Source organism: Ambystoma mexicanum, chromosome 3q, assembly GCF_040938575.1.
Source record: "Ambystoma mexicanum isolate Mex_15411 chromosome 3q, UKY_AmexF1_1, whole genome shotgun sequence".
Lineage (NCBI taxonomy): Eukaryota > Metazoa > Chordata > Amphibia > Caudata > Ambystomatidae > Ambystoma > Ambystoma mexicanum.
This window is the reverse complement of record NC_090926.1, coordinates 1167238973-1167260667: the sequence shown is the minus strand read 5'-3', so window position 1 is coordinate 1167260667 and position 21695 is coordinate 1167238973. Positions and strand designations below refer to the sequence as shown.

Below are 21695 nucleotides of genomic sequence, written 5' to 3'. Positions count from 1 at the left end.
CTGCCTTACTCTACCTGGGAATTTAGTGATAGTGTGTTGCAGTACTCTTGCCAGAGGAGGGAGGGAGACTCGGGAGGATAGCTCAGCAGCAACGTGCTCGCCTTGGAAGCAAGACGACACAGAGCAACACAGGTTCGATCCCAAGGTCCGCGCTTAGAAACCTCTGGGTATTACGCGTGTTATAAATAACCTATCATATCAGAAGACAAAATGGCACACCCTACCTTCTGCTTATATTCGTAGCATGGGAGGAGCAGACTTCCTGCTCTGGATTTCTTTAAAATGTCACATGCTTATGAAATGATACCATACGCTTATTTTTCAGTGAATGAACAGTTTTTTCACATCAAGTCGTAAAACTGCAAGAAAATGATGTGTTTTTTCATTGTACGTAATGTTCTTTATACAAATCTCTAACAGTTGAGAGGATCCAAAAAATGTATTTTTAAAACCAATAAAGGAAAGCATTCTTCCTTTAAAAAAAAAAATAGATTGTCTAGAGGCTCTCAATTTAAAGAAGACTCAGCCTACCTTCTGTTGATAAGTCTCTTCAATGCTTTACTTGTGGAGAGTTCGGCCTTGAAAACTAGCAGGGGGAGCCAATAGAACTCATGGGGATATGGTTCCTCCAGGAAGAACATGCAGAGGATCCAGATGAAGGCAAGGGATGACGCTGCTGACTCAAAAAAGCTGGATGCGTATGCGCAAAGGTGTGCTCCATCAGATTGTAGTCTGGGATTAGATAAATGGCTGCATGGCCAGATTTATTCTTATCAGTGCAAATCTTCCTGGAAAGAAATGGTTTTGATAGTCTGCAATCACTGGGTTCAGGGGATCTACCCAAAGAGCAGGCAACTCCCTTTGAAGAACACAAGGCAGTCCCTGTAAAGGCAGAAGTTATACCTACTCTACCAGAACCAATAATGATAGGAACAGACTTCCTACAGTTTGATCACTGGCTCTATAAAGCTCGGACTGAGTACCCAGAGAAAGAGGCACAGCCTGACAATTATGCATACAGTGGCTCCTATGACGGGGGCTGGAGGAATGGGAAGATACAGCCCAGAAATCTTGCAGTGGTCACAAGATTTTCTGCATTATGAGGGAATGCATTACTGCCCCAGGCGGCAAAAAACTAATATTCACTGATAGCCTACCAGGATTCAATCTTCCTGGCCCCCTTCTATAAATCAGCAGCTGTCGGCACAAATCCCTTCTGCCCGTTATCATAGATGGCTCATGGAACACTCCCTCTCACAGCGAAGGTTGAAGAGTTTTATTGAGTTTTTCAACAGGGCGCCAAGACCATGCTTCTCTCAACTAAAAGCACCAATCTCTCCCTAAACCAGGTATTCCTACTCCATAGGTTAGTATATTCTGTCGGTTTCTACCTACTGTCCATGTTCTTCCTTTGCTATGAAGAAGGACCTGAAAGCCAAATGGCTTCCAGACCTAAACACTGTCAGGGCCTTAGTAAACTGTCCCTACACTATACATTAAATTAGTTGCGTAAAAGGGATTCTGGGATGTGCCTTTCAGACATGCTGCTTGACTCTGCCTTCTCACTATCATGCCCACATATTTTTGTTCCCTCTGTCCGATGTTCTCCTCTCCTTTGCCCTACTCCACCCACGTCTCTCCTTCTCCTCCTTACGTCTTACTCCTCTGTCTCAACGGTGCATCTCTCTCCTGCTTTCACCATTTGATGCTACTACTCCTTCCTCTACACTACTACTCCCTCCTCTGCACTACTACTCCCTCCTCTGCACTACTACTCACTCCTCTGCACTACTTCTCCCTCCTCTGCACTACTTCTCCCTCCTCTGCACTACTACTCCCTCCTCCTCAAAAGCACTTCCTCCTCTGCACTACTGCTGCTACTATATGGCGCCAAACTTTGCGGACACAGGTACATTTCCAAAATCAAAATCTATGAGCAGAAGTTCTTAAACAACTAATGTTGCCAGTTAGTACACCCACAGCTTTGGTTTACCTTGAGCTGGATTTTATCCCGGCTCTGTCCCTGATACTGACCCAGACAGCTTTTTTTGGGCAAGAATCTGGAAACCCATAGGGCAGCATTGTCATCTTTTTTTAACCTGGATTGTGGTAAAAGCACTAAGTGGGCCCGGCATGTTAAGGCCACTTGCCAAGACCTCGATGTTACAGGGTTATGGGAAAATCCACTGGTACCTTTTAACAACCCAGGTACTGGACATGAAAGTTAATCTAAAGTTGAAGATCAGCAAGGCTTTGGTATTAGATGCTGCCAAATGGAAATTGGGCGTGGAATACTTGGAGGTTCGGATGTCGCCTGGTTTTAAGGAATATCTTGACATTGTAACTGCTGCATTCGAAAGATCCTTATATCGATGGTTAAGACTGGGCATATTACCAGTGCCATCTTTTACCAAAAAAATTGCATCCTGCCAACTCAAACGAATGCCCACTATGTAGGGCTCCTAAAGAATCAGTCATTTTTTGTTGTTCGGTCCCAGATTAATGAACTTGAGAAGAATGTATTTAAGACCGATCTTGAGGGATGCACAGATTCGCCAAATAGAACTGGCTGTTAAATACAGGGTACCGATTTGTATGTCGTTTTTGGAACCTCACATTTTATACATGGAGCTTGGTCGCTGAGAAGCAAGAGTATGTGACCTATTATGAACTAGTTTAGCAATGACCGAAGTGGACGAAACTGCGAGAGTTCTTTCTTCGTTTCACACAGCCTTGTTTTATATCTCCTGTAATTAATTTGTTATTATATATGAGATGTTTTATTGAGTGTAGCTGCACCTTGAGATTTAATTCCTTATAATTTGTGAATGTTGTCCATCCTTTTAATTTCAATAATTTTCTCCTTTACGTGTATGTACTTTTATGGTTTGACAGCCGAAATAAAGATTTTGAGTAAGCTACTACCATTATTCCATCCTGTCACACTCCTTCACTCTTGCCACTGCTTTCCAGTTAATCCCTAACTTCCTTGAACAATATCACTCACTAACTTTGCACGTGCACTCAGTACCACTTGCTCTCACCAACCAATACCTCACCTTTTCCAAAATTCACCTCCATGCTCCAATCCATCATCCTTCCTCCTGTTGGTCTCTTTGTCTGGTACCTCCTTCTCTGACCACACCCGAAGAACTCGCAGCTTCCTGCTTCCTCTCTTATCCTCCCCTTCTTCTGAGCGCTTTACTGCCCCAGGTTAACCTGACCTTGTCTGTCCCTCCCAGGAGGTGTTGCATTCGCAGGAAATTACAAAGAGCAGTTTAAACATGCCCCTTTTCTCTGCATGGAACCGCCATACTGCAACATTGGCTTCCCATGCTGCAAAGTGTTTGAGTTTGTGCTAGGGGCTGCAGTGTGGTGACCTACAGGGTAAGTGTAGTGCTGTAGAGTGCATTCCAGTGCCTGGGGAAGCAGCGTAAGCTCTCCAATTCCTCCTTTTCTGGTGCTTCGTTGATGTTGGCTCTGTGGTTCAGATTGCTGCAGACAGATCGCGTGGGGTGCTGTTTGGTTGCCGTCATGCGGGTTGTCTTCCTGTATTATTGCTGCTTCTCTGATGGCTCTGGGAAAGCGAGAAATAACTTGCATCATCCCATTCCTCCTGAAGAAAGTGCTGGTCATGTTGACAATGCACATATAAAAACAGTCACTTGGGAAGGGAATAGGAAATGGGGCCCTCTCAGCTGCCATGTTCCCCCTCTAGGATAGGAGTGGCTCTAATTTCTGCCCCAAAAGGCTTCTCACCCGATGCAGAGAGGTCTTCCTAGCACCTCCCGCAGGGTTGTGTTACTGACCTTGTCACACACCTTTACCCTCTCTTAAAATGCTATTTGTCCTGGCCGCTAGCTGTCTGTGGACAGCAGGATACATTTGCCTGCTTGCTACCAGTTGGGGGTTCACCTTTTAAAGAAGTACAGCTCTAGGCCAAGAACCCTCTCAAGATACGGTGGCTAGTATCCTTGTTCATTGACATCCAGACCCATGGTGCGTGGTCTTTGACCAGTTTAACTTTTCGGCCAGTTTGGTAGTACTAGAGACTGAATACAGCCCATTTGATTGCTAAACTTTCTAATTGGACCACTGGATAGTTCTTTCAGGGAAATAATTCAGCATGTTGTGTTTCCCTTCCTCCTCCTGTACCCTCTCAGTACCACCCCAAGAAAAATGGCATTTGCTTGAATGCTAAACTCCTTTCTAAAGTCGGTCATGATTAATGCTCTTTGGCTCTGTCTGCTGCAGACAGATCGCCTGAGGCAGTGATGGGTTGCCATCCTGCGGGGGGTCGCCCTGCTTTTCTGGTGGCTCTGAAAAAGACAGCAAAAACTTGGCCAGTACTTTCTTCATAAGGTATGGGGTGATGCATGTTTGTACTGCATATGTAACTAGAGGCACTTGGGCAGGGGACAGGAAATGTGGCTCTCTCAATTGCCACCGTCCCCCTCAGGGGTAGGCCTAGCTGTGGCTTTCCCCCTGGTAGGCCTCCCACCCTAGGCTGAAATGTGGTTCCTAGCTGTTGCGACAGTCAGGTTACTGACCTCCTTCAAACCGTAGAACCAGTATCGGGAGTTAAGTGACCTGCAGACAATTGGCAGGCAGGACAAGTAAACCATCATCATAGAGTTCTAAGTTGTTGCATCGAAATAAATTACTTTGTGGCAATTTATTTTTCTGTATATTACTTGATTGCATTTTTCTTTATTTCCTTTTAATTGGGCCCTCCTCTTTACCCATTACCCTTATTAAAATGTGTGTATATATACCTATTTTACCACCATGCAGTAATTTCTGCCACTTCATATACCACAAAGTAATTTGCTTTACCTCAATGTAACGGTAAATGCATCATAGCACTGATAAAGATTAAGGGAGTTCCTGTTTGAACTGAAAAGGATATGTGACAAAATCGTCTCCCTGAATGTGCCATAAGGCCGCGAGGGGAGTCTGCATGGTTCACACATCTCGTTGGCTCAGTTTTTACCTTGTTTAAAGTAGTGCGATTTATCTTTTCCTTTCATTGTATGCCCCTTTTTAAACTCTTGGTTGCTCTAATCTGGATTGTTAAATTCCATTTTAGACTTCATCGATCTGTGGTTTTTCCTGGGATTGTTGTTTCCCATTATTCAAAAAGATTGTGTCCTCCCAGCTATTACTCATCATTGATATTCAAAATCGAGCTTCAACAAAAAAAAAGATTTTAGCAGAGGGTGCTTGTTGTCGATGCAGTTGACTTAATGTCCCTCGAGCGCCTCTGTCTTGAGGATGATGTAATCGAAGGTATATCTAGAATGCGGAGAACTATAGCGTGCTTCAATAGTTTTGTTTGCGAAAATTGAAAATGTCTTAATCTCCAACACCAACTACCTGACAAAAAACTGTCAGGAATGCGGTTTCAAGATGTCGATAACCGATCCGCATTGAGTATGCTTGTGGTGTCTTGTTGTAGAGCACAAGACCTCCGCCTGCTTGAACTGCCAATCGATGACCCAAAAAGCTCTGAAGGAGCAAAAAGGGAAATTGGTGGTAGGTAGAATCCCCAAGAAACCCCATCGACTACCCCATCGAAGAAACCTTCTTCAGATGATGTGAGAGGTGACTTTCCTCGAAGGAATAAGGTGAAAAGGTCCAGGTCGAGGAGGGGCTCCGACCACTCGTCATCGAGGAAGTCGAAGAATTACCATTGGGCACCTACTACGAATTCTTCGTCCGACTCCTCTCCTGAGAGAGCTATATCTTGTCCCACAAAGTCCTCTGCTCCTGCAGAATGGGAAACATTCAGGTTAGAAATATTGAACATTTTTGAAAAACAAAAACCCTTGAGAAGCCATGCTCCTAACGCGCCTTCTGAATCCGTTAAGGAAAGGGTTTGAGACAAATCCTGTTCAGCCTCGAGCCCGGTACGCAGGCCAGATCCACATCGAGGGCTTTGGAGGCATTGACGCAATGAGGAATCGTCGAAGGATTCTTTGAGCCGCAAGTCAAATAATACGTTGAGGTTGAGGTTGACGCCAGGTGGGCCATCAACGCCAGCTGTGTCATTGACACCAATGGCGCCTTCGAAAACAACTTCATTGAAAATATGAGCGATTACTCGAGCGTCGGGTGCAACATTTTTGAAACCTTAGATGCCCTTACCAGAACGTATACTGCTTTACCTAGAAAGCATCATTTTAACCCACTACCGTCTATTTGAGCCCAATGAGCCATCGGATAACAATGTGCCGTTTGGGTTACAGTATGGTACACCAAATATCCCTGGTAGCTTTAAATCTGAGTGCCTAGCAAAGTACAAGCTGTACAAAACTGTGTCACCCCTACTACTCAAACCCAAGTGAGAGCCTTCTTAGGTCACACTGGGTATTAATGGAACTTCATAGAGAACTATGGGACCATAGCTTCTCCCTTGAATGTCATAACCTCTCCCAAATTTCCTAAAAAGGTCAGGTGGAATGAGGAGTGCAATCAATCCTTTGAAGGTCTAATGAAAGCCCTTTGTCAAGCCCCAGTCCTAAGAGCTCCCGACTAACACCAACCCTTCATTGTACAAACTGATGCTTCTAATGTAGGTATAGGTGCAGTCCTTAGTGAACTGGATGAGAAAGGTAGGGAACACCCCAGTAAGTTAAAGGATCCTGAAACAAGGTGGCAACAATGGAAAGAGAATGCTTTGCTATTGTGTGGTCACTGAAGAGGTTTAGACCATACTTGGATGGATCTACCTTCATCATTCAGACTGACCACCAACCCTTGAGATGGCTGATGCAAATGAAAGGGGAAAACCCAAAATTACTCAGATGGTCAATCTGCCTGCAAGGATTAGATTTTTCCATTGAGCACAGAGCAGGAAGTTTGTTTTCCACCTGGTAAGAGTGTACATCCTTTTTCCACTCTTACATGTGTTTTGGCCTATATGTTTTTACTCATTGTGTGATCTTGGGCACTGGAGCACACCACTCCAGGTGCCCCTGTTCTTGTACGGGTTACACAGAACCTTTATTGTAGTAACCCAGGGTTGTCTTTAAGACTTTCCTCTGGCTCCATTTCGCTGGGGCTGACTACTGTCCCCCAGAGAAAGGTAAAGTAGCCATTTACTTTACATTGTCATTTTTACCACAGACCCAGTACACCCCATCTTACATGGAGTACTAGAAAGGGCTAATCTGTAACCCTTTTCTGTCTGTACCTGCCTGAGCATTGTTTCGCTCTTTTAACATTTAGACTTGGCTGGTGGCAGTGGCATCTACCCTAACCTTTCTACCGCGATTATATTAGATAAACGTGGTACTGTTCTTGGCTATTATATTAGCCTCGAACATAAACCCGCTTGACCAAATCGTCTTTGTTTTGCCTCCGGTTGGGTTTATTCGCCATTTCTTTTTGTTAAAGTCCTTCTTGTGTTTTACTTTGCACGGCAAACTAGGTTCGCCTTCTTTGTTCACCATCTTTTGGCGGGCTTCTGCAGAGAAGCCCTCCTCTTGGCGCCTGTGTGTCTAGGTAGACTGATTGTGGGGAAGGGGTGTAGTCACCCCCTGCACAGGGAAATCTTAGGAAACCTAAGTCGCACTTTGCCATGATTGGCTGAGGTGGTTGTCCCGGCTGGACAACCCCCCTGCTGCGTGATTGACAGCCAGGCTGTGTGAATTGGGGGATTTGCGCATAAAAGGCAGGTCTCTTGGGCTAGAAGTCAGTCGTCCCTGGAACTACAAGGAACCGAAGAGAAGCGGAGAGAATGACGGCTGCTGCAACTACCCCGTCCCGGTGAAGCCCTGCTGCAGTCCTGAGCTATCTACCCTTCGACGACTAAGAGGAGATCCAGTCCGGAGTCTTCTTCCCTTGAGCCTGGTGGGTATAACCAGCTCATCTTCAGCCAGAGATCTCCGCTGTGGTCGAAATCGCTGCACACTGCTGTAGTGGTCCGGATAGCCACCTGCTGAGCCTCTCCTGTTTTTAAGGAGCACACCTTTTTCGTTTTCGCTACTGCCGGCTTCATCCCTGTGTGGTGCAGACCCCCTTCAGACGTCCTCCTTCACAACAAAGCTCCAGGAATCGTGGGTCTGCAGGAAACCAACAGGAACAACTGCCAGGGCACCAGCTGCATTGTGGAAATAAGGTAGTGTGTTCTACTCGAGGAAACTGGGTGAATCCCTTTTCTTCATCCTCAAGGCTTGTCCTTGTCTTCCCTCCTTCTTATAACTTTTGCTTCTGAACATTGACAATATCCAAGTACTTTTGGGCTACGCTGAATCGTGAACTGTCTAATGGTGTGATCTTCGGCACAGGTCTCTGGTGTCACTTAAACCTGGCTCCGACCCTTTGACTTTTGAACTCCTGTTTCTGGGTGTTTCTCGATACTGTCTGCTTAACCTAAATATTGCCTGTGATTTTTGCCTCCAACTCCCTCTGGGTATCTCAGGTGCTAAGTGTGCTTTTGCCCCGGTAGCATTTCATGTCACAGATATGTGTTCATTGAGTAGACCGAACTGTCAAAAAGTGATCGCAACCGTATCCGCGGTATCGTGTTTTGTTCATAACACCTGGTTGACCACAGGGTCCTATGCAGCCACCTTGACTCAGCAGCTCACTTCTCCAAAGAAGCCATAGCATGGATAAAATCATTCTTAACCAACAGGACTATGAGAGTCTCTCCCCCATGGCAGCAGCCAATCCCATCCCCATAACTTGCAGAGTGCCTCAGGGATCTTGCGTCTCACCCACCCTCTACAATATCTTTACCAAGCCCCTATTCGATAATCTGGACCTTCTGGGTGTCACCTACACTAACTATGCAGGTGACACACAGATTCTCCTACCGCTTTCAGGTGATTACAACAAGGATTTGGCCTTGGTGAACAGGATATATCTGATCATCCAGGCATGGATGGCCACCCACAGTGTATGCCTGAATGATGACAAAACAGAGATCATCCTGGGCACTCCCCCGACCCTAAAAAAACTCAGCCCCGACTACTCAGCATTCAACATAGATAACAATATCATCACCGTCGCCAAGGAGGTTAAAACTCTGGGCTTCTATCTGGACTCCACTCTCTCCTTCTGCGAGCAGGTCAATGCCCTGTCCTCAGCCACGGCATATACATGCAAAATGATTAGAGCCGGCCAGGCCTTCCTGTCACAAGACGGTTGCATCACCCTAGCCAGAGCCCTCATCTTATCCAGGCTGGACTACTGCAACGCTCTATACATAGGAGCCAATAAACAAACCATCAAATAAATCCAAATCCTACAAAATAATGCGCTAAGAGCAGCCCTAGGAATCCCCAAAAGAGAACTTATCTCTAACACCAGAAGAGCCAACAATTGGCTCTCCACTCTGGATAAAATAAAACTAAAAACTGCCTCACTCACCCACAAATGCTTAAACTCGGCACCCCACTACCTGTCAGACAGATTCACTTTGAAGCCTGCCACAAGAATCACCAGACTCGCCAACACCAACTACCTCTGGGTCCCCAGATACAAACGTGCCAAAATCGGAGGCAGCACCTTCCAGGTCAAGTGCACACTCCTATGGAACTCACTACCACCACCTCTAAGAATCAACCAAACCTAGCACAAGCTCCGCCAGCGCATCACTAGCTGGCTCAAAGATGTCGACATCTAGACACATACCTTGCTGACTCTGCCCGGCAACCCTCTCTACACTGCATGCACCAACAGCATCAACTGTTTTGTAAAATTATGCATGCCACAATGTACCTGCCTGTATATATCGCAACCTTATTGTGCCCACATGTAACCAATCGGCACCTGCACACAAATGTATATTACATGTTCTCCAGCATGGGGTCTGGCATGGATTCACATGCTCATGAATATTCCCCGTCATCAGGCTGGGAATCCTAGGTAAAGAAAAAATCAGTATCAGTTTTGTTTCTGATCTGTCTTTCGTAGTAGTTACCAATCACTGACCTCTGCGTCCTACGGACCACAGCCAATGACTGCCCTCTACCTAAGCCCCGCCTCTGGCAGCCATCTTCAGATTTGGTAGCACGTGAAGTGGCAGTATGACCAAGTGAAGAGCTGCAGAGGGGTAGGCGGGAGGGTTCGCATGTGAATCCATGCCAGACCCATGCTGGAGAACAGTTACAGGTAAGTAACTTATTCCTTCTCCAGCATGGGGTCTGGCATGGATTCACATGCTCATGAATATAAGAATAAATAGCAGTACACACATGCACAACCACGGGGGTGGCAAAAGGCTCACCATTAAGCAATACAAAAAACTCAACATTAAGCATCTCTTACCTCCTCACCGGGCTCACCTTAAGCGAACAGGTTGCGCAGCACTGCTTGGCCGACCCTGGACTCCTCCCTGGAATCCCGATCGACGCAGTAGAATCTTGTGAAGGTGTGCGTCGACCTCCACGTAGCAGCCCTGCAGATGTCCAGCAGGGGCACCCCAGATAAGAACGCCGTAGTAGCAGCGATCGCTCTGGTCGAATGGGCTCTCGAACGGCCTGGCAGCGGTCGGTTAGCCAACCGGTGACAGTGCAAGATGCAGCCGGAGAGCCATCTGCAAATAGAAGACTTCGAGAGAGCCTTCCCTTGATTCACAGGTCCAAAGTTCACGAACAGCTGTGATGTCCTCCCGAAACTCTTTATGCGGTCCACGTAGAACTTCAGCGCTCTAGCCACATCCAGCGAGTGCAAAGTCCTCTCGGCCGGCGACGAAGGAGACGGGAAGAAAACGGGTAACACCAAGGGCTCCTTAAGATGGAAGTCCGACGGCACCTTGGGCATAAAGGAGGGGTGCGTCCTAAGCACCACCCTCAAGGCCTGGAAAGTCAAGCATGGTGCTTTGCAGGATAGGGCCTGGATCTCTCCCACTCGTCGTGCGGAGGTAATGGCCACCAGGAACGCAGTCTTCCACGACACAAACTTCATTGGTGCGGAGTGCATCGGCTCGAATGGGGGCCCCATGAGCCTGGTCAGCACCACGTTAAGTTCCCACGCCAGGGCCGGGGCCTTCACCGGCGGGAACGACCGGAACAGTCCTTTCATAAATTCTATTACCAGTCGATGGGACCACAGGGACATCCGTCCTGTGGTTCTGGTATATCTGGAGATCGCCGCCAGATGAATCTTAATGGAGGCATGGGCTAGCCCAGCCTTTGCCAGCGATAGCAGGTACGGCAGCACTTGAGGGGCCGTAATCCGTAGGGGGGTTGATCTTCTGTGCTCGGCACCAGATAGAGAACCTCTTCCATTTATGACCGTAGCATTTGAGAGTCGAGGACGCCATGCCAGACCCATGCTGGAGAACAACAGTTACAGGTAAGTAACTTGTTCCTTGTAACCAAGCTTCGAATATCCTTGTGCCTTGCGCCTGAATACCCTCGGGTCTGGAGCGCATTACAAATAATAAACTAACTAAACACAGGGTACTTACCTTGAGACATACTGTACAAAGTGAATTGGTTAGTTGTAGTATATTTAACGTGTGGTTTTGTTTAAAGTTTAATAGAGGTGTTGTGTTTATAACTGATGGTTTAAAAATAAATGTACTTATATTTTTTACCTGAAACCTTGAGTCAGTGTTTGCTTGAGTCACAGTAATTGTGGTCCTTTGTTTAATCTCTTCTACTGCTCATATACTCTTGAGATACGCCTGGCAGCTCTGCTACTGCTACTACTATAACTTAATAGTACATGCTTGTACCAAAGGTAAACTTGTATTGCCAACTGTAGTCTTAATTGTGTTTAGTGGTACCTAAGGGCACTGCACGGGATTCTGCCTAACACTTATGAACAAAGTAACAGAATTTATGGGATGGAGTAGGAACTCGCCTGTATACCAGGATGATGATATGACAGATATTTTGTCAGGAGGTCCTCAACCAGATCCCATACTTCCCTTTCATATTGCCTTGCAAAGGAGAGTAAATGCTTGGGAAAAACCTGAATCCATTCCAGCAGTGAATAAAAAATATGTGGCAAAATGCAGACCTTTTAACTCTGATCCAGAATACTTGAGTAAGCATCCATCTCCTGAGAGCCTGGTAGTTCAGGCGGCCACATCAACAAAGAATGCTGCATACCCTACAATTCCCCCTGATAGGGATGACAAAAAGATAGATGCATGGTCGAAAAAGGTTTTTACATCAGGGAGCATGACTCTAAAATCCACAAATGTATCTTGCACTCTGGCAAGATTCACTTATACTCTGTGGGACTGCATGTTAGCAGCAGCTCAACACATCCCAGAAGGAGAGGAACGTGATTGTTTCCTGTCCATAATAAAGGATGGCAAGGAGGCTTTGGGGGAATGCCTTCAAGCGGGTTTGGACACAGCTGACAGTATCAGCAGGTCCATGGCGTCTAGCGCAGTGCTACGCAGATATGCGTGGCTAAGGAAGTCAGGTTTCGCACCAGATGTTCAATCTAGACTTTTTAATATGCCATTTGACGGCTCAAGGTTGTTTGACAGCAAAGCAGATGAAAGTTTGGAGAAGCTGCAGCCCTCCAAGGCAGCGGCAAAGACACTCAGTGCTGCTAGAAGACAACCTCAGCAACGCCCCTACACAGGCTCATCTTCCTGGAGGGGGTCGTCCCTTTCGTTTTTACTCCTCATTTGGGAGAGGAAGGGGACAAGCCAGTCAAAGAGGGCAAAGGAAATTTCCTCGGGGGCGAGGAAGAGGTGCTAGATCTACCCCAGCAGCGGCATCTGTCCCTTCAGCCGCTGCTGGAGCTGCCGCAAAACCACTCTGAGGTTTTGACTCACAAGACCCCGGTGGGAGGCAGGATCTCACAGCATCTTAAAGAATGGCGGGCATTACTTCAGATGCTTGTGCGCTGGAAACGGTATCCCAACGTTACTGCCATCCCTTTCTAAAGAAACCTCAGAATCACCCACCGGAATACAACTCCAAAAATCCAGACCCGCTCCTGTTGCAGGAAGCTTTAACCCTGCTACAGAAAGGTGCAATAGAACGTTTACCTGTAGCGGAGAGGAACAAGGGTTGGTATTCCCCATATTTCTGCATTCCAAAGAAGGACGGAGGATTGAGAACCATCTTGGACTTGAGAAACTTGAACAAGTTCCTCAGGAAGGACAAGTTCAAGATGGTAACTCTTTCTCAGATCCTTCATGCTCTCCAAAATTCAAGACTGGTCGGTATCATTGGACCTTCAGGATTACTTTCATGTGCCAATCCATCTCAAACACAAAGTACCTGAGGTTCTCGATTGGCAATTCTCACTATCAGTTTCGAGTTCTGCCATTCGGGTTGACCTCCGCCCCAAGAGTTTTCACCAAGTTGATGGCGGTAGTGGCAGCGAGTCTCAGAAGAGGGGGGGATTCATGTCTACCCCTGTTTGGACGACTGGATGATCAGGGCACATTCCCCAGAACAAGCCCGGGACATTCTATACAAGACTTGCCACTTTCTTCACAAACTAGGGTTTTCTCTGAATTTAAAAAAGTCAAACATGATACCATCACAGAAACTCCAGTTCATAGGAGAAGTCTTGGATACTTGTTTGGGCAAAGCCTCGCCTCCCGAAGAGAGAGCTCACCACATTCTGCAGTTGGTAACAAAATTCCAGAATGGCCAGTATCTACCGGCCTTCGACTTCAGGTTGCTCGGTCTCATGGCATCTCGCATTTTTCGTGTGCCAGAGCCAGATTGAGAATGAGATCTCTTCAATGGGCTCTCAAGTCTCAATGGTCCCAATTCTCAGGGGAAATGTCAGATCTTTTACAAGTTCCAACCAGAGTGGCACAGGATCTACAATGGTGGACTTACAGACAGCATATCCTCAGAGGCGAATCTTTTTGGCAACCATGGCCGGAGATAACGGTAGTGACTGACTCCCCCCTTACGGGATGGGGAGCTCACACCAACAAGTTGATGATCAGCGGTCGTTGCTCTCCATCGGAGTCCAAACTACATATAAACCTATTGGAGCTGGGGGCAATCAGACTAGCACTGAAGGCCTCCTGCCAGCTGTACGGGGAAAGAATGTCCTGATAATGACGGACAACACAGTGGCCATGTACTACCTCAACAAGAGAGGAGGTCTAGGGTCACTACCACTGTGCAGAGAGGCAATGCAGCTCTGGTTCTGGGCAATACAAGAAGGGATCTCTGTCTGCCATTCACCTAGCAGGAGAGCAAAACATAGCAGCGGACGCTCTGAGCAGGCAGAGCACAGTCTCCCACGAGTGGGAGTTAGCTCAGGAAGTCCTCCTGGAGATCTTCGGCCTTTGGGGAACCCCTCAAGTGGATCTGTTTGCGACCAGTGTCAACAGGAAATGCGAACTGTATTGCTCAAGGGAATTTCCCCCGAGAGGAGCTCTAGGAGATGCATTTGTAGTGGACTGGGAGTTTCCACTGCTATACGAGTTTCCTCCAGTCCCCGTGATCTCTCAAGTAATCAGGAGGTTGAGGAAGTTCGGGAAAACCATGATCCTAATTGCTCCGGGTTGGGCCAGGAGAACGTGGTACCCGGACCTTCTCGACATGTCCATCTGCCCTCCAATACGTCTTCCAAAAAGAGAGGATCTTCTCTCGGAAGAGGGAGGTCACATTCTCCATCCAGAGGTCAACATACTTAACCTTCACGCATGGCTTCTGAGAGGTTGAGATATAAGGATTGGGACCTTGCGGATGATATGGAGATTTTGCTTTCGGCCAGAAGGCCACCAACGAAATCTCTGTACTGGTGTCGTTGGAACAAGTTCAGTAACTGGTGCAGGGATAAGAATGTGGACCCTTTTTAATGTGATATTCCAATGGTTTTATCGTTTCTGTTACACTTGGCTAATCTGGGGCTCCAGGTTAGTACGATAAAAGGAGCGCTCGTCAGAAGAAAAATCTTATTTTAAGATACCTTTTAATAATACAATTTCTGAAAGGTTTAAACAATGTTTTTCCACCAATACCTTTTCAAGTTCCTGTGTGGGATTTAAATTTGGTACTGAAATTTCTGACATGTGCACCCTTTGAGCCTTTACATTCTTGCCCATTAAGGTTTCTTGCGCTAAAAACTATACTTTTAATTGCATTGACATCAGCCCGCAGAGTAAGTGACTTGCAGGCACTTTCTAGTGGTCCTCCTCACTTTATCTTTCATAAAGATAAAGTTGTCCTTAGAGTCAAGCCTTCTTTTTTGCCAAAAATAGTTTCAGACTTTCACCTGTCACAAAAAATAATTCTACCTACTTTCTACCCTCCTCCTCACACATGTAAGGAAGAGGAAAGACTACATAGGCTAGATCCTAGAAGGGCTCTTAGCTTTTATATCTCAAGATTGTCAAAAATACATCAGTGTGACCAACTGTTTGTGGGATACACTGGTCGTAAGTTAGGACTACCTGTAACTAAACAAACATTATCAAGATGGATAAACTTAGCCATAACAGTGTGTTATAGGCTAGCTGGAAAAGACCCCCCTGAGGGTTTAGGAGCTCATTTAACTAGGGGCATGGCAACTACAACAGCACTTAAAGGGGGTGTTCCTATACAAGATTTGTGCAGCAGCCACATGGTCATCCATGCATACGTTGATAAAACATTATGCTTTGCACTCAACTACCTCTCAAGGAGCTCTATTTGCCAAATCTGTGCTACATTCAGTACATGACTAAAAAGATATCTGTACTCCCACCTCCAATAGAATACTGCTTTGGGAGTCTATCTAAGATGAGGAATACGTGGGAGGACACAATCCATTTGAAGAACAAGTTACTTACCAACTGTAATGTTTTTTCGATTGGATGTTCCTCCCACGTATTCCCCATCGACCCTCCCAACCTACCCCACAATACAGTTTATGTGGTTTACACTCTGATTTCTTTTGAGGCTGGGGTCAAAAGAGGCACGTCTTTAACAATCGTCATGGACTCTGATACACGAAAAAATAGAGCTGAAGCCAACGGGTACGCTCAAGGCCTTTATACAACTGATGACGTCGGTGCTCGACGTCGTCGCCTCGAGTGGAGTGCCCTCTGCTGGAGAGAGGAAACATTTTCCGAGGCGAAACTGAAGGTAAGGATATATATGTCGAAGATGAGGAATACATGGGAGGAACATCCAATCGAAAGAACGTTACAGTTGGTAAGTGTCATGATTCCTGCCCCTCATGTCCCCAGCCCTCCAAGATGTCAGGCTGGAGCCAGGCCACGATCACTACATGGCCCTCAAGGGCCTCTCCATCCCTCCAAAGACCCACTTGGAGTCAGACTTGGCGCTTGTGGCACCAGACTCACTGCCATAGGATAACTTTGGGGATTGGACTTGTAGTGCATTGATGGGGACAAGATGGATGCCCCCACATATTTTGGTTCCAGAACTACATGTGCGGTCTAGTCTTTTGGGTGTGGTTCAGCCCAGAGACGCCTGGGATATCCAGAGACTATTTAAGCCACACCCAGGCTGAGAAACATGCTTTGCGTTTTCTGCACCTGCAGCATGACACTTACTGTGTTCGGATCGGTCTCCAATAGGCCTGCATCTTTCTTCTGTGCTCAGCTCCTGCAAGAACAAGAACACCGTTTGGAACAGCCTTACCTTGCAGCGCTTCTGCCCATCATTCATAGCTCCTTCTGTTCTGTGGGCATCTTCGGCGGTGTCATTCCCATCCCGGCACGCCACTTCCTAAGGAAAAGAGAAAACAGAAAAAAGGCTTTAGTAAGCATTCTGCAAATGTTTGCTTATTTTTAAATAATGTACGAGCTTCAAACGCTTACCTGAATCCCAGACGGTCTGGGGGAACTCTGTCTCCGGAACTTCCCATCCATCTGCAAGAGGGAAAAGACACTCCAGGTTAGCGTGGAAACATCTAGAGGCGCTGCATACCGCGCTTACCCACCGTATTTGTTCTTCATAACCGGCATCCATGCTGAAAACGTTGCGGCACCTAAAAGACACAGAAAAAGAACTCAGTTCAATGCAAATACGAAAGGGGTGCATCGCGCATCGCGCTCTCACTCACCTTCAGCCTCACTCATCTCAGCAGCACGCCGTCATCCCTGGACGCCGGCCATCATCTAAGGAAGGAAAGGAACAAAGTTAGAGAACTGTTCAAAAGACTCATTATACTTACCTGTCAGACTCTTGCCAGTGAAGTAACTAGGCAGCAACGAGCCTGCATCAATCAACGCGCCCCTGCGCTGGAAGCAGGACGGAGAGTACACTATCCAAGAAAACAAGGTGAGCTGTGGATCAAAGGGAAGGGTTTGCCCCAGAGGAAGAATGGATTCAAGCACACAGAGACAATAGGGAGTTAAACTCTACCAATCCTGTGTTTCAGGCCGAGTCTCCAGTCGAATAGCCTGCAGGGAAGGGTACGAGGTTGTAAGAGGTCAGAACAGGCTGAGTGACGTCCCCGTGGATACCAGGTGAGCGTTACAGAACGCAAAGCCTCACATCAAAATCCTCCTGGGCGTCATGGAAACGTCAGAAACCGACCAGTTAGCCCACATGTTGGGGCAGCTAAGTTCCGAAGTACATGCATACAGGCAGGAGACCAACACCCTGAGGAGAGAGCTGATAGTAGCCAAAGAACGCACTGATGATTTAAGCCGGCAACTTCTCCAGTCACAAGCAGGGCATGCACCATTGCCGGGAAGTGTGCCCTCGATGCCAGCACCATCAGCCAATCCCATTCAGATAACCCTTCCTGGGGCAGTTCCTTTGGCCCCGCCCGAACGATTTACAGGGGATCCCAAGAGGTTTGCAACGTTCATGAACCAGTGCCGCCTGCACTTCCTTTGTAGGCCAGGGCCTTTTCCTAATGACCAAGCACGGGTCGCTTTTGTGCTATCCTACCTGAGTGGTAGTGCCGCAGACTGGTCTGTACCCTTTGTGGCCCAGGACAATCCTTTGCTGCATGACTTCAGGGGCTTTCAGCAGGAGATGTTCGCCCGTCGTACTCATGGGCAGGCATTAGACAACAAACTTCTGTCCCTACGCCAAGGGAATCAAGACCTATTAACATAAATAGCCACGTTCAATAGACTCGTAGTTGAAGCAGAATGGCCAGTGGAGAAGAGAACCACGTTATTTCATCGGAGGTTGTGGGGGGAGCTCATGGATGTTCTCGCACAAGTAGTGAACCCCCCGAAAGACTGCTCAGAATTCATTGACCTTGTTGTTGAACTGGATCATAGATTGCAGGACCAAAGAGCAGACCGAACCAGACCGGACCCTCGCCTATGTATGTGTGTTCAAAGGACAATACTGCCTGAACAATGGAAGGTTCAGGAGAACCAATGCAAATCGGGGGGGTTCAGATCACCCTTGACTTAAGCGGAAAGGGATAAAAGGAGACAGCAGCAGTTATGTCTGTACTGTGGAAGGTCAGGTCTTTTCCTTAAAGAGTGCCCTGTGAAGCCACCGGGGAGGACTGTGGGGGCCACGGACAAGGAAGATACCATCAAGGAATCGGAAAACTCCCCAGCCCGGCAAGTGTAGGGGTCCACTTGTCGAGCGAAGAAAGTGAACTACAGACCTCCCATTTTTCACTATCTGTGGTCTTGATCAATCACCAACAACCGTCTCGGATGCACGCAGTAAGAGCGTACATAGACAGTGGAGCCGTTAGGAATTACATCGACCAGGATCTTGCGGCAAAGAAGGGGCTTCCGTTACGCTCTAAATCAACCACCGACACAGTTACCACTGTCGACGGCACGGAAATAGCTTCTGGTCCAGTATCCCAATGCACTGCAGCTTTAACCCTTCTGTGCCAGGATGGACACCAAGAATCTATCGCTTTCAACCTCATTAAGGCACCACAGATGCAGTTGATTTTGGGAATGCCATGGTTGGTAGCTCACAATCCTCGAATCGATTGGCGAGCAAAAGAATTGGCCTTTCCCGAGACTTGCGCCCACACATGTTATCGCTAGGAGAAACAACCAATAGACATCAGAACCTCCACGCTTGCGACTGTGGCAATCGACACCCTACCAGTGAATACAAGGACTTTCAAGATGTCTTTCAGAAAGAACAGTTAAAACCCTGCCACCGCATAGACCATACGATTGCTAAATTGACCTGGTACCCGGCGCACAAATCCCTTGTGGGTGAATTTACGCACTCACGGAACCAGAAAACCAGCACCTGAAGGCCTATCTTGACCAATACCTGGCCAACGGGTTCATCCGTCCCTCGAAGTCTCCAGCAGCCAGTCCTCTATTAATCGTACCGAAAAAGGAGGGGGACTTGAGACTGTGCATCGACTATCGCGCACTGAACCAGATTACCGGAAAAAAACGCTACCCCTGCCACTGATCCCTGAATTGCTTGATCAAGTCAAAGATGCCCAAATCTACACAAAAATATACCTGAGATGGGCCTATCACCTTGTTCGCATAAAACAGGGGGACGAATGGAAAACCGCTTTTCGCACCAAATACGGCTTGTACGAATATCAAGTAATGCCCTTTGGCCTTTGCAACGCGCCTGCAGCATTTCAATACTTTATGAATGATGTCCTACGGGAATTGATTGATGTCTGTGCTCTAGTGTACATCGATGATATTCTAGTATATTTCGCATCAAAGCAGGACCACGTTAAACACATCTGAACCGTATTGGAGAAACTCTGTCAACACCAGCTCTACGGCAAGCTCGAAAAGTGCTCATTCCACATCTCTGAGGTGGAATTCCTGGGCTTTATTCTCAGCCCGAATGGAATCCAAATGGATGTACACAAGGTAGATGCTATCCTGAACTGGCCATCCCCATATTAATTCAAGGGGGTTCAAAGTATGCTGGGTTTTGCAAACTTCTACCGCCGGTTCATCCCAGGATTTTCGCAAATCGTGCATCCCATCACGTCATTGCTAAGGAAAAGCAACAAAAAGTTCCAGTGGACAACAGAAGCCGAGGAAGCTTTCCAGGAATTCAAATCAAGATTCACATCTGCCCCGATCTTACGCCACCCTCGCCCTGATCTCCTATACCTGGTGGAAACGGACGCCTCAAGCTTGGCTATGGGAGCCGTCATCTCACAAAAGGACCCCAAAACGGGTCAGTTACACCCTGTTGCCTTCTGGTCGCGTAAATTCACATCTCCTGAACTCAACTACGCTATCACAGACAAAGAACTCCTGGCCATTAAGTCAGCCTTTAAGGCATGGCAGCACTACCTCTTAGGCGCCAGACACACAATCACCGTAATAACTGACCACCGGAACCTCCAGTACCTAAAAACGGCAACGGCCCAATCCTCACGACAACTACGTTGGGCTCTTTTTTAGCTGAATATGACTACGTGATTACATTTCGACCAGGGGTGAAAAACGGGACAGCCGATGCCCTTTCCCGTATGGGGGTGGAAGAGCAAGGGTATCAGACCCTTGACCCAATAGCAATCATCCCGAGTGACAAGCTCCTAGGAATCACAGCAACCATAACTCGGAAAGAATTACATGAAGAAATCCAAAACCTGATGAGTCCGGAGCAATTACATGTGTGGAGTGCACAAGGAGAACATTACATGATAAAAGATCAGTTGCCCTACTTCAGGAATTGTTTATTCTTACCAAACCAAGAACTACGAGAACAATTCATGTCCGGTTATCATGATTCCTTAATCGAGGGCCACCCTGGAATCGCTAAAACCCTAGCCAAGGTAAAACAAAATTATTGCTGGCCCACATGGCGTAAACACATTATCCAATTCATCCTATCTTGTGGAGTGTGTGCTCAAAACAAGTCATCCAAGCAGAAACCGGCTGGGCTATTACAACCATTGAAAATCCCACCAGCCCCATGGCACACGTTGTCCCTCGATTATATTACTGACTTACCACCCAGTCAAGGGTTTAACACTATTCTTGTGGTCGTGGACCTATTTTCAAAAATGGCACATTTCATTCCTCTTAAGGGGCTCCCAAATGCTTCCACTCTGGCAAAGGTATTTCTTGAAGGCATCGTACAGCTCCATGAGTTTCCTTCAGTTTTAGTCTCAGACCGAGGTACTCAAATCGTATCTAACTTCTGGAGAAAATGCTGCTCTATGGCCCAGATCGACATCCGACTATCCACCAGTCACCATCCCCAAACGGATGGTCAAACTGAGAGGACAAATCAGACACTCGAGCAGAATCTGCGTTGCATGTTACACCAAGCTGAAGGAAGCTGGTTCGACCTATTATGGATAGCTGAATATGTTTATAATAATTCCCTACACACCAGCACTGGGCAGACACTCTTTTATACCATGTATGGCAGGCACCCACGTACTTCTGAGTTGGATGTTCCTACAACCCTGGAAATGCCAGCAGTCAAAACCTTACACATGACCATTTCTCAAACCTTTAAAAGGGCAGCTGAACACCTACTTCAAGCTAGGAATCGCCAAAAGAAGTTTACTGATCAACACTGAGCAAAGGCCCTCAACTACCAAGTGGGAGACGAAGTCTGGCTAGCGTCTAAACACGTGTCCATTAAAGGAGCCCGAAATTTCCGTCCAAGATACCTGGGACCATTCACCGTCACCTCTGTGATAAATCCTGTGGCGGTCAGACTAGCTTTGCCGTCAAACATGCAGATTCATCCCGTGTTCCACGTGTCTCTCCTTAAACCTGTTCAACCTGGGACCCGCGTAGCAACGCCACCGCGGCCAGTAGTAGTCACCGGGGAGCCAGAAATCTAAGTCAAGGACATCCTGGATTCAAAGTACGTCAGATCCAAATTATACTACTTAGT

General features: G+C 47.0%; 1 protein-coding gene across 3 annotated transcripts in view; it reads left to right on the top strand.

Moving 5' to 3' along the window:
* Nucleotides 1–21695, top strand: part of EVI5L (ecotropic viral integration site 5 like) — a 1319565-nt gene that overhangs the window by 266432 nt on the left and 1031438 nt on the right. The window lies entirely within an intron of this gene.